We start from the raw sequence: 11,542 nt of genomic DNA, 5'->3' as shown, positions 1-11,542 counted from the left end.
AAATACTTTTTACACAAATAAAGTCAGATTTAAATAATTGGAAAAACATCAGTTGCTCATGGGTAGATCAAGATAACGTAATAAAAATGAGATTTCTATCTAAATTAATTTATTTATTCAGTGCCACACCAATCAATCTACGAAAAATTATTTTATACAGCGAGAAAAAATAATATCAAAATTCATGTGGAAGAATAAAAGGTCCAGAATATCAAGGGAATTAAGGAAAAGAAATGCTAGGGAAGGTATCCTAGCCATACTAGATCTTAAATTGCATTATAAAGCTGCAATCATCAAAACCACTTGGTACTGGCTGAGAAATAGAGAAGTACACCAGCGAGGTACAAAAGACACAGTAGTCAATGATTATAGCAGTCTACTGTTTGATAAACCCAAAGACTTCAGCTTTTGGGATAAGAACTCACTGTTTGACAATAAAATACTATTTAAAAAGACTATACACATTATCATTTTGTGATCCTCACAATAATCTTGTCTGTTAGGGAAGTATATTTTTTTCTTGGCCTTGTGATTTCATCAGTGTAAGGAACTGCTCCCAGTGGAGATAGAAATTGTCCTGCCATTTAGAGAGTTCCCCAGGGCACTGGACAGTTAAGTGACTTAGCCAGGGTCACAGAGCTAGGAGATGCCAGTTTCAGAATTTGAGCTCACGATCATCCCAAGATTTGCCATTTTCCTCTACCCTTTATGTTATCCCTATCATTGAACTTCACTTTGAAGCAATTAACTCCCTGTTCTTCCATGATATCAGAGATCTGCTTTATAAACTAACCAACAAACCATTATCTGTCCTCTTCTTTTACCATGGCTACTGTATTTCAGTGCTTAATTGTATTAATTACTCCCATCTGCTCCTTCTCCACTTTCTTCCTTCCTTCCTTCCTTCCCTTCCTTCCTTCCTTCCTTCCTTCCTTCCTTCCTTCCTTCCTTCTCCTTCCTTCCTTCCTTCCTTCCTTCCTTCCTTCCTTCTTTCTTTTCTTTCTTTCTTTTCTTTCTTCTTTCTTTTCTTTCTTTCTTTCTTTCTTTCTTTCTTTCTTTCTTTCTTTCTTTCTTTCTTTCTTTCTTCTTCCTTCCTCCTTCCTTCCTTCCTTCCTTCCTTCTTTTCTTTCTTCTTTCTTTCTTTCTTTCTTTCTTTCTTTCTTTCTTTCTTTCTTTCTTTCTTTCTTTCTTTCTTTCTTTCTTTCTTTCTTTCTTTCTTTCTTTCTTTCTTTTCTTTCTCTTTCTTTCTTCCTTCCTTCCCTTCCTTCCTTCCTTCCTTCCTTCCTTCCTTCTTCCTTCCTTCTTCCTTCCTTTCCTTCCTTCCTTCCTTCCTTCCTTCTTCCTTCCTTCCTTCTTTCCTTTCTTTCTTTCTTTCTTTCTTCTTTTCTTTCTTCTTGCTTTCTTTCTTTCTTTCTTTCTTTTCTTCTTTCTTTCTTTCTTTCTTTCTTTCTTTTCTTTCTTTCTTTCTTATGTTCTACAATCACTACCCATAAAACTTAGATTTTTTATCCCCCCTACCTGCCCCTGTCCACCTCCCTCCCTCCCCAAGACAGCATACAATTCTATATAGGATCTACACATACTTTCCTGTTGAATACGTTTTCACTATAGTCATGCTGTGTAGACAAACTAAAATAATGGAAGGGAATCATATAACAAATCAAAACAACACATAAACACACAAACACAAATGATCTACTACATTCTGCGAATGAATTCCATAGTTCTTTCTCTGAGTGTGGAAGGCATTTTGCCTTAGAAGACCATTGGTAATTTTTTTTTTTAAGTCCTTGTGTTGCTACGAAGTTCCAAGTATACCAGAAAAAACTCTCTCACACTGTGGTCATTGCTGTGCACAAAGTTCTCCTGGTTCTGCTCCTTTCACTCAACATCAGATCATATAAGTCCTTCCAGGCCTCTCTGAAGTCTTCTTGTTCATCATTTCTTTTGGCATAATAGTACTACATTACATTCATATACCATAATTTATTCAGCCATTCCCCAATTGATGGACATCCCCTTGATTTCCAGTTTTTGGCAACTACAAAGAGTGCTGCTATAAATATTTTTGTACATGTGGGACCCTTTCCCACTTTCATGATCTCTTGGGGATACAGTCCTAGAAGTGATATTGCTGGGTCAAAGGGTATGCACATTTTTGTAGCCATTTGGGCATAGTTCGATACCGCTTCTCAGAATGGTTGGATGAGCTCACAGCTCCACCAACAATGAATTAATGTTCCAATTCTCCCACATCCTCTCCAACATTTATAATTTTCCTGTTCTGTCATTTTTGCCAATCTAATAGATGTGATGCAGTACCTCAGAGTTGTTTTGATTTGCATCTCTCTAATCAAAAGTGATTTAGAGCATTTTTTCATATGATTATAGATATCTTTAATTTCTTCCTCTGAAAATTGCCTGTTCATATCCTTTGCCCTTTTATCAAGTGAGGAATGACTTGCATTGTTGTACATTTGACTCAGTTCTCTATATATTCTAGAAATGAGCCCTTTATCCCCGAGATTAGCTATAAAAATTCTTTCCCAATTTACTACCTCCCTCCGAATTTTGGTTGCATTGGGTTTGGTTGTGCAAAAACTTTTCAGCTTAATGTAATAAAATTATCCATCTTGCATTTCATAATGCTTTCTATCTCTTCTTTAGTCAAAAACTCTCCTCTTCTCCATAAATCTGATAAATACACTATTCCTTGCTCCTCCAGTTTATCCACGGTATCAATCTTTATACCTAGATTGTGTACCCATTTGGACTTTATTCTTGTGTACGGTGTCAGGCATGGGTCTATGCTTAATTTCCGCCACACTGTTATCCAGTTTTCCCAGCAGTTTTGTTCTTATCCCAGAAGCTGGGGTCTTTGGGTTTATCAAAAAGAAGGTTGCTATAATCCTTGCCTACTGTGTCTTGAGTGCCTAGTATATTCCACTTGTCTACTCTTCTGTTTCTTAGCCTGTACCAAGTGGTTTTGATAATTGCTGCTTTATCATACAATTTGAGATCTGATAGTGCTAGGCCACCTTCCCTAGCATTTTTTTTCATTAGTCCCTTTGATATTCTGGACCTTTTGTTCTTCCAGGTGAATTCTGATATTATTTTATCCAGCTCTAGAAAATAATTATCTGATAGTTTAATTGGTATGGCACTAAATAAGTAAATTAATTTAGGTAGAATTGTCATTTTTATTATATTAGTTCGGCCTACCTGTGAGCGACTGATGTTTATCCACTTATTTAGATCTGACTTTGTGCAAAAAGTGTCTTGTAATTGTGTTCATATAGTCCCTAGGTTTCTTTTGGCAGGTAAACTCCCAAGTATTTTGTAGTATTTACTCTAGCTTTAAATGGGATTTCTCTTTCTATCTCTTGCTGTTGGACTTTCTTGCTAATATATAGGAATGCAGAAGATTTGTGCAGGTTTATTTTGTAACCTGCAACTTTGCCAAATTTGCTTATTATTTCAAATAGTTTTTTTACTTGAATCTCTGGGATTCTCTAAGTATCTCATCATATCATCTGCAAAGAGTGATAACTTAGTTTCTTCTTTGCCTATTCTTATTCCTTCAATTTCTTTATCTTGTCTAATTGCTACAGCTAACATTTCTAGTACCATATTGAATAATAATGGTGATAATGGACATCCTTGTTTCATCCCTGATCTTATTGGAAATGCATGTAGCTTATCTCCATTGCATAAAATGCTTGCTGAAGGTTTTATTTTATGGAAAATTCCCTTTATTCCTGTGTTCTCCAGTGTTTTTGATAGGAATGGGTGTTGTATTTTGTCGAAAGCTTTTTCTGCATCTATTGAGATAATCATGTGGTTTTTGTTAGTTTTGTTGTTGATATGATCGATAATGCTAATAGTTTTCCTAATATTGAACCAGCCCTGCATTCCTGGTATGAATCCTACCTGATCATAATGTATTATGCTCAAGATAAGATGTTGTATTCTTTTTGCTAAAATCTTATTTAAAAGTTCTGCATCTATATTCATTAGAGAAATTGGTCTATAATTTTCTTTCTCTGTTTTGCCTCTTCCTGGTTTAGGTATCAAAACCATATTTGTATCATTTTGTATCATTTGTATCATTTGTATCATTTTCAAAAATAGTCCATATAGTATTGGAATTAACTGTTCTTTAAATGTTTGATAGAATTCACTTATAAATCCATCTGGCCCTGGAGATTTTTTCCTAGGGAGTTCATTGATGGCTTGTTCAATTTCTTTTTCTGAGATAGGGTTATTTAAGTATTCAACTTCATCTTCTGTTAATCTGGGCAATTTGTATTTTTTAAAATACTCATCCATCTCATTTAGATTATTGAATGTGTGGGCATAAAGTTGGGCAAAGTAATTTCTAATTATTGTTTTAATTTCCTCCTCATTGGAGGTGAGTTCACCCCTTTCATTTTTGATATTAGTAATTTGATTTTTCTTCTTTCTTTCTTTTAATCAAATTGACCAAAGGTTTATCAATTTTATTAGTTTTTCATAAAACCAACTGTTGCTTTTATTTATTAATTCAATAGTTTTCTTAATTTCAATTATATTAATCTCTCCTTTGGTTTTCAGTATTTCTAATTTGGTATTTACTTGGGGATTTTCAATTTGTTGTTTCTCTAGCTTTTTCAGCTTCATGCCCAAGTAATTGATCTCCTCTTTCTCTGTTTTATTTATGTAAGCATTCAAAGATATGAAACTTCCCCTAAGAACTGCTTTTGCAATATCCCATAAGATTTGGTAGGTTGTCTCATTATTGTCATTCTCTTGAATGAAGTTGTTGATTGTTTCTATGATTTCTTCTTTAACCCACTCCTTCTTTAGGATTAGATTATTTAGTTTCCAATTGATTTTTGATTTATCTTTCAATGGCCTTTTATTACATATAATTTTTATTGCATTATGATCTGAGAAGGATGCATTGATTACCTCTGTCTTTCTACACTGGATTGTGAGGTTTTTATGTCCTAGTACATGGTCAAGTTTTGTATTTGTGCCTTGTACTGCTGAGAAAAAGGTATATTCCTTTCTATTCCCATTCAGTTTTCTCCAGAGATCTATCATATCTACCTTATCCAGGGTTTTATTTACCCCCTTAAGCTCTTTCTTATTTATTTTGAGGTTAGATTTATCTAGTTCAGAGAGGGGGAGGTTGAGGTCCCCCACTAGTATAGTTTTGCTGTCAATTTCTTCCTTCAGCTCCCCCAACCTCTCCTCTAAGAATATGGGTGCTATACTACTTGGAGCATACATGTTTAGTAATAATATTGCTTCATTGTCTATGGTGCCTTTTAGCAGGATATAGTTTCCATCCTTATCTCTTTTGATTAGATCTATTTGTGCTTTTGCTTTGTCTGAGATTAGGATTGCTACTCCTGCTTTTCTTACATCAGCTGAAGCACAATATATTCTGCTCCAACCTTTGATCTTTATCCTGTGTGTATCCCCCCATTTCAAATGTGTTTCTTGTAAACAACATATTGTTAGATTATGGCTTTTAATCCATTCTGCTATCCATCTCTGTTTTATGGGAGAGTTTATTCCATTCACAGTCACAGTTATGATCACAAACTGTGTATTTCCCTCCATCTTCTTTCCCACTATTTATTATTTTAGCTCTCCCATCTCCCTTCCCCTCCTCAATAGTTTTCACTTTTCACCACCACCTCCTGCAGCCTTCCCTTCCTTCTTTTAGCCCCTCTCCCTTTTACTCCCTTTTACCCTTACTGCTTCTTCCCTCCCTTTTAGCTTCCCTCCCCTTTCTTCCCCCTGCCCCTCCTACTGCCTATAGAGCTAGTTAGGATTATATACTTAAGTTTATTGTTCCCTCCTTGAACCAAATCAGATGAAAGTACCTCCCAAACAATGCTCATCTCCCTCCCCTCTTTCCCTGTACTATAATTTTGTACTTCTTCCTGTAATGCAATTTACCATTTTCTACTTCCTCCTTTTCATACTTCCTGTTACAATCCTTTTGCATACTTAAATCATATTGTTAACATGACATCATTTACTTTATACCCATTTCCTCTACGTATATCCCTTTTATATTTCATAATAGCTGCACAATTCTCAACATTAACAGATATCATCTTCCCTTATAGGGAGGTAGACAGTTTGCCCAAATTGAGTAACAAGTTCTTTTGTTTGTCCCCCACCCCACCCCCCAACTTTACCTTTTTATGCCTCTCTTGAGACCTGCATTTGAAGATTGAATTTTCTATTAAGTTCTGGAGTTTTTGTCAGGAAGGTCTAGAAATCCTTTACTTCATTGAATGACCATCTCCTTGCCCGAAATGCTATGCTGAACTTTGCTGGGTAGTTGATCCTTGGTTGTAGTTCCAACTCCTTTGCTTTACAGAATATTGGATTCTAGTTCCTTTGATCTTTTAATATTGAAGCTGCAAGGTCCTGTGTGATCCTGACTGTAACTCCTTGATATTTGAATGATTTCTTTCTGGCTGCCTGTACTATTTTCTCTTTCACTTGATAGTTCTGGAATTTGGCAACGACATTTCTTGGGGTTTTGAGTTTGGGATCCCTTTCAGGAGGTGAACGATGGATTCATTCGATGATTATTTTGCCCTCTGGATCTAGCACTTCTGGGCAGTTTTCCTTGATGATTTCCTGGAATATATTGTCTAGACTCTTTTTATCATCATGGCTTTCTGGCAGGCCAATAATTCTTAAATTTTCTCTCCTGGATCTATTTTCCACATCAGTTGTTTTTCCAATTAGATATTTTACATTATCTTCTGTCTTTTCATTCTTTAGATTTTGTTTGACTGATTCTTGCTGTCTCATAGAGTCATTAGTTTCTACTTGCTGATTCCACCTGTTGCTGTCTCAGGTTTCCTGGGGCCCTCCTGCTCTGCTGGACATGCTGTGCTATGGGCTCACCCCTGTGGAACAGATCCTTCCCTTGGACCTTCCAGTCTGTCCTGGGCTTTGAATCTGCCACAGTCTGTCTCCTATTGGATTCTGCACCTCCAAAATTTGGTCAGATTCTCTTTTTAGAGGTATCCGACGGAGTTTGTATAAGAACTTAGGTGTGTTGTTGCTCTCACTCCGCCATCTTGGCTCTGCCCCCAGAGCAAGTCTCCTTCTGCAGCTTTCTTACTCATTCTCTAAACCACTAGTTTGTTTTTCTAGGAATTACAAGAAGAAAGGACAAGTACAAATTCACCAAGATAAGGTGACTGGAAACTGGTCACACCCATACTGGCATGATCAAGGTCCTAAGTTATTCTTTCTTAACTACAATTCCCCAGTTTATCTTGATCATGGTATTCATAGGTAGAGAACATCTGCCTCCCTTATGAACTCAAGAAATGGACATAAACAGGTCATCCTTAGAGACCCCAAAAGATTACCCTTAACAATATTGGATACTACAAGGTTCCCTGCCTTTCTGTGACATCAGTATAATAGCTCACATTTCTATCTTGCTTTAAGATATAATTTCACAACTACTCTGTAGGTAAGAAGGGAAGAGACCCTCATCTCTATTTGATGAATGAGACTACTGAGGAATAGAGGTAAAGTCATTTTCCCGAGGTTATCCAGGTAGTAAATGTCAGAGCTAGGATTCATATTTAGGTTCTACTGACTCTAGGTCTAGGGCTCTTATTATTACATTACCTTTCAACCCCTATTACCCACCTCCTGTGAACTGTACAATGCAGATCTTTGTTCTCTGAGAGATTGAGACAGCTGTATATGAAATGAAAACCATCTTGCTGTGTATGATCAGGAGTTTTGCTTCCTAGATGAGAAGATGGGAAATTGGATTGCCTTGATGCCTGAGGCTCAACCTTTCAAACCTATTTTGAGAAGTACCTTGAGAGCACACAGAGAGAACAGTCCATGCAAAGATATTGTATTACCGCCATGAAAAAGTCCTACAGCACTCAAGTATAAAGAATAATGGTAAGTATTTGGTCTTCCAACCCACTTCCCATCAAGAAGTCCAGACCAACTTTTCCTATCTTCTTGATAGTGGCCAATGTCCTGGTGTGTGCGAAGTCAAAAAATGGTCCTGACTTCAGCTCCAATCATTATGGGAAAAAAACCAGCACCAGAGACAAAGAGAATTATTATTCTGTGTGACTATGGTCATTTTTTTATGTGAAGATGACCCTGATGACTTGAGGTGACCCTGAGATCTCTAGTTCTATTCCTACTAAGCACAAGTTGTGCTTGGTCTCATTGTGTTAGAGAAACCAAGGCCCAAACACAAAATGTCTCCTTGTCTCTGTCTCTTTCAATAACTAATCCAGCTAATGGTAGAAATGCCCATCATCAAAAGGGAGGGGGAACATCCTGTTATGATGATGACAATACTTGCTTGCAGCAATGACTCATGAACACTCGTCTTCCAAAGCAGAGAAATTACTTTTTAACCATGCCTTTCTCATCTTCTCTAATGAACTTGATTATATAAAGGCATTTGCATTAATTCATATTGAATTTTACCTTGTAATATTCAGTCCAATGTTTTAGCCTGTCCAGGTTTTATTAGATCTTGACTTTGTCATTCCATGTGTTAATTATCCCCCACCCCTAACTTTGTTTCTTATTTAAATATGATGATCATGGCTTTCTTCCAAATCATTGATGAAAATGTTAAACAACAGAGTCCATTTTAGGTTCCTAGGGCAATACTCTGGAGACCTCTGGCCAAGTCAACACTAAACCATTCATACAAATTCTTGGAGTTTAATGTCCTTTCCCTAGTACTTTCCATGTTGTTTTCCCCATTAGAGTGTAAATTCATTTAGTTCAGGTAATATCCTTTCACCTCTCCTTGTATCCCCAGTGGTTAGCTCAGTTTGCAGCAAACAGTTAAATAAATGCTTGTTGAATTGACTTGAGTCTGACCATTTAATCAATTCCTAATCTATCTATTATGTAGTTGACCTTGATGCTGTGTTCATCCTCATTGAAAGCATTTGTCAACATGGCTGAAAACATCATGCTAAAAAACCCTGGGAGTAAGCACTACTTTCACTCCATTGTTTCACTCCATTGGTGACTGGGAAGGCACAAGAGCATTGGCCACGTTGTTTGAATGCAAAATGTATTCTTGCCAAAAAGCCTATTTTATGGAGAACTCACATGGGGCAGGTGATCACATGGTGGCCAGAAGAAATGATACAAGGACACTCTCAAGGTCTCTCTTAAGAACTTTGGATTTGACTGCAACATGGGAGACACTGGCACAGAACTGCTCAGCGTGTCGTGCCCACATCAGAAAGAGTGCTGTGCTCTTTGAGCAAAGCAGAATTGTGTCAGCACAAAGTAAACACAGGATATTTCACTTTATCATGGTGATGTCATTTTGATCCTCTTCGAAGATGAAGGACAACAACCAATCTGTCTATTGTAATCTAGCTCCCCTTATTCCATCTTTTCTGCAAGTATCACATGTTACTTTCTTAAATGCTTAAATCTGGGTAAACTATATTCAAATAATCGTCTCATCTACTAGCTTAGTAGATGCTTGCCAATCTTGGCAATAAAAAGTGAGGTTGGCCTGGCATGACCTGCTTCTAATGAAGACTAGCTGACTCCTTGTCATCACTGCTTCCTTTTTAGATATTTGTGAATCATCTCTTTAATGAATCATTTTAGAATCTTCCCAGGAATCCAAGTCAGGCTTGTTGGTTTGAGTTGTCAGACTCAAAAAAAACCCCCTCTTTTTAAAAAAAACCAGAGCAACATTTACTTTTCTCTAGTCCTGTAATACCTGCTCCATCCTCCATGATCTGAGAGGATTCACTGTCAGTAAGTGAGCGATTCCTTTTGTTCAGTTTGTTGTTTTCTTTCTCCATTTCATTAATAGATGGCTTTAGCTATATGCAATAATAACCATGTTGTTATCAATAATTATATACTATGTAGAACATATGATATATTAATTGTATCATGTGTAAATATATATTAATTGTATATAACAGTTATTTTTTAGGAACAAAAGTTACTTCACAGTTATTTTCACAACCCCTTGCCCCCACAACATACCTGGGAAGTCAGTACCATTATTAAGTGACTTTCCCAGGGTCACATAGCTAGTAGGCTTCTGGGGCAGGATTTGAACTCATGCCTCCTGACTTCAGGTCCAAAGTTCTATCCACTTGCCAGTTGTTTTTTTCCCATTATTATCCTTTTCTTTAATATAATTATTGTTCCTATGATTTCTTCTTTGACCTCCTCATCATTTGAGGGTATCAATACCTAGTTTATATTTAGGTCTTTGTCTTTCATACATCCTTCATTTTAGTTTTGTTTGATCGTTGTCTATAAAAGATGTGTTCATTACTTTTTCCACTTACAATTTGACTCTTTTGAGAAACAAATTTTTTTTATTACTTGTCCACTCCATGCCAGGCAATATGCCAGACACTGAAGATACAAGACAGAAATCCAACAGTCTCTGCATTTAAGGAACTTACATTCTATTAAGGACAACATAGACATATGAGAGTATTTACAGTAGATATATACTAAATAAATGTGAGACCTCTTCAGGAGGAAGACACTATTCTCTGGAAGATTTCAGGAAAGACCTTATGAAACATTTATGATTTCTCTATACCCTAGTACATGATCAACTTTTGTGATGGCACTATTAGAATGCTTAGATGCTTATTAGAATGCTTATTAGAATGCACCGTTTTGAACCTACTCTTATTCAGAAATTACAGCAGGTCAGTCCAATATATATATATATATGTGTGTGTGTGTGTGTGTGTGTGTGTGTGTGTGTGTGTGTGTATGTCCCCCAACAGTTTGTTTAACTCTATATTTTCTTTCTTATCTGTTTGCTCAATTTATTCAGCTCTTAGAGAGGAATATTAAAATCTCAAATTATTATTATGTTACTATCAATAAATGACTTTTTTTGGTGCAAATTACTAAACTTTGATTTTGAGAGCTTAGAACCTATGCCTTTTGGTTCATATATATTTATTGTTATTATTGTTAGTGTTTTCATTTTTGTTTTTTGAAATTCTCTTACTCCTTCGGGTAGGAGACACAGTGGTCACTCACAGGTCTGATTGGCATTCAATGCCAATCCATTCCATTTTTCTGACCTTGCCCCTCCTTAGGCATCCTGGTGGTCCTCCACTCCTGGAGTCTCATCATATTATATACTGGATTCACTACAGTGATCCAGTACACTTTATCCCTTTTGTTTAATCATTTTTGAGTCACATTTGATTTTTTGTGATCCTATTTGGAGTTTTTTTTTTTTTTATCAAAGATACAGGAGTGGTTTGCCATTTCCTTCTCCAGCTCATTTTACAGATGAGGCAATGGAGATAAGCAGGGTTAAGCAACTTGCTCCGGATCACATAGCTAATAAATGTCTGAGGTCAAATTTGAACTGAGGAAGAATCGTTTTGATTTGAGGCCCAGTGCTCTATACACTGTGCCACCTACCTTCCCTACTGAGACACAGAACCAAACCCAATTCTCCCACCAGCCTCTCCCTCCTGATAGCAGGGCTGATTAGTTT

The sequence above is a fragment of the Notamacropus eugenii genome, chromosome 1 (genome assembly GCF_028372415.1).
Source record: "Notamacropus eugenii isolate mMacEug1 chromosome 1, mMacEug1.pri_v2, whole genome shotgun sequence".
Classification (NCBI taxonomy): domain Eukaryota; kingdom Metazoa; phylum Chordata; class Mammalia; order Diprotodontia; family Macropodidae; genus Notamacropus; species Notamacropus eugenii.
The sequence above is the reverse complement of the archived record's forward strand: the minus strand, read 5'-3'. Positions refer to the sequence as shown.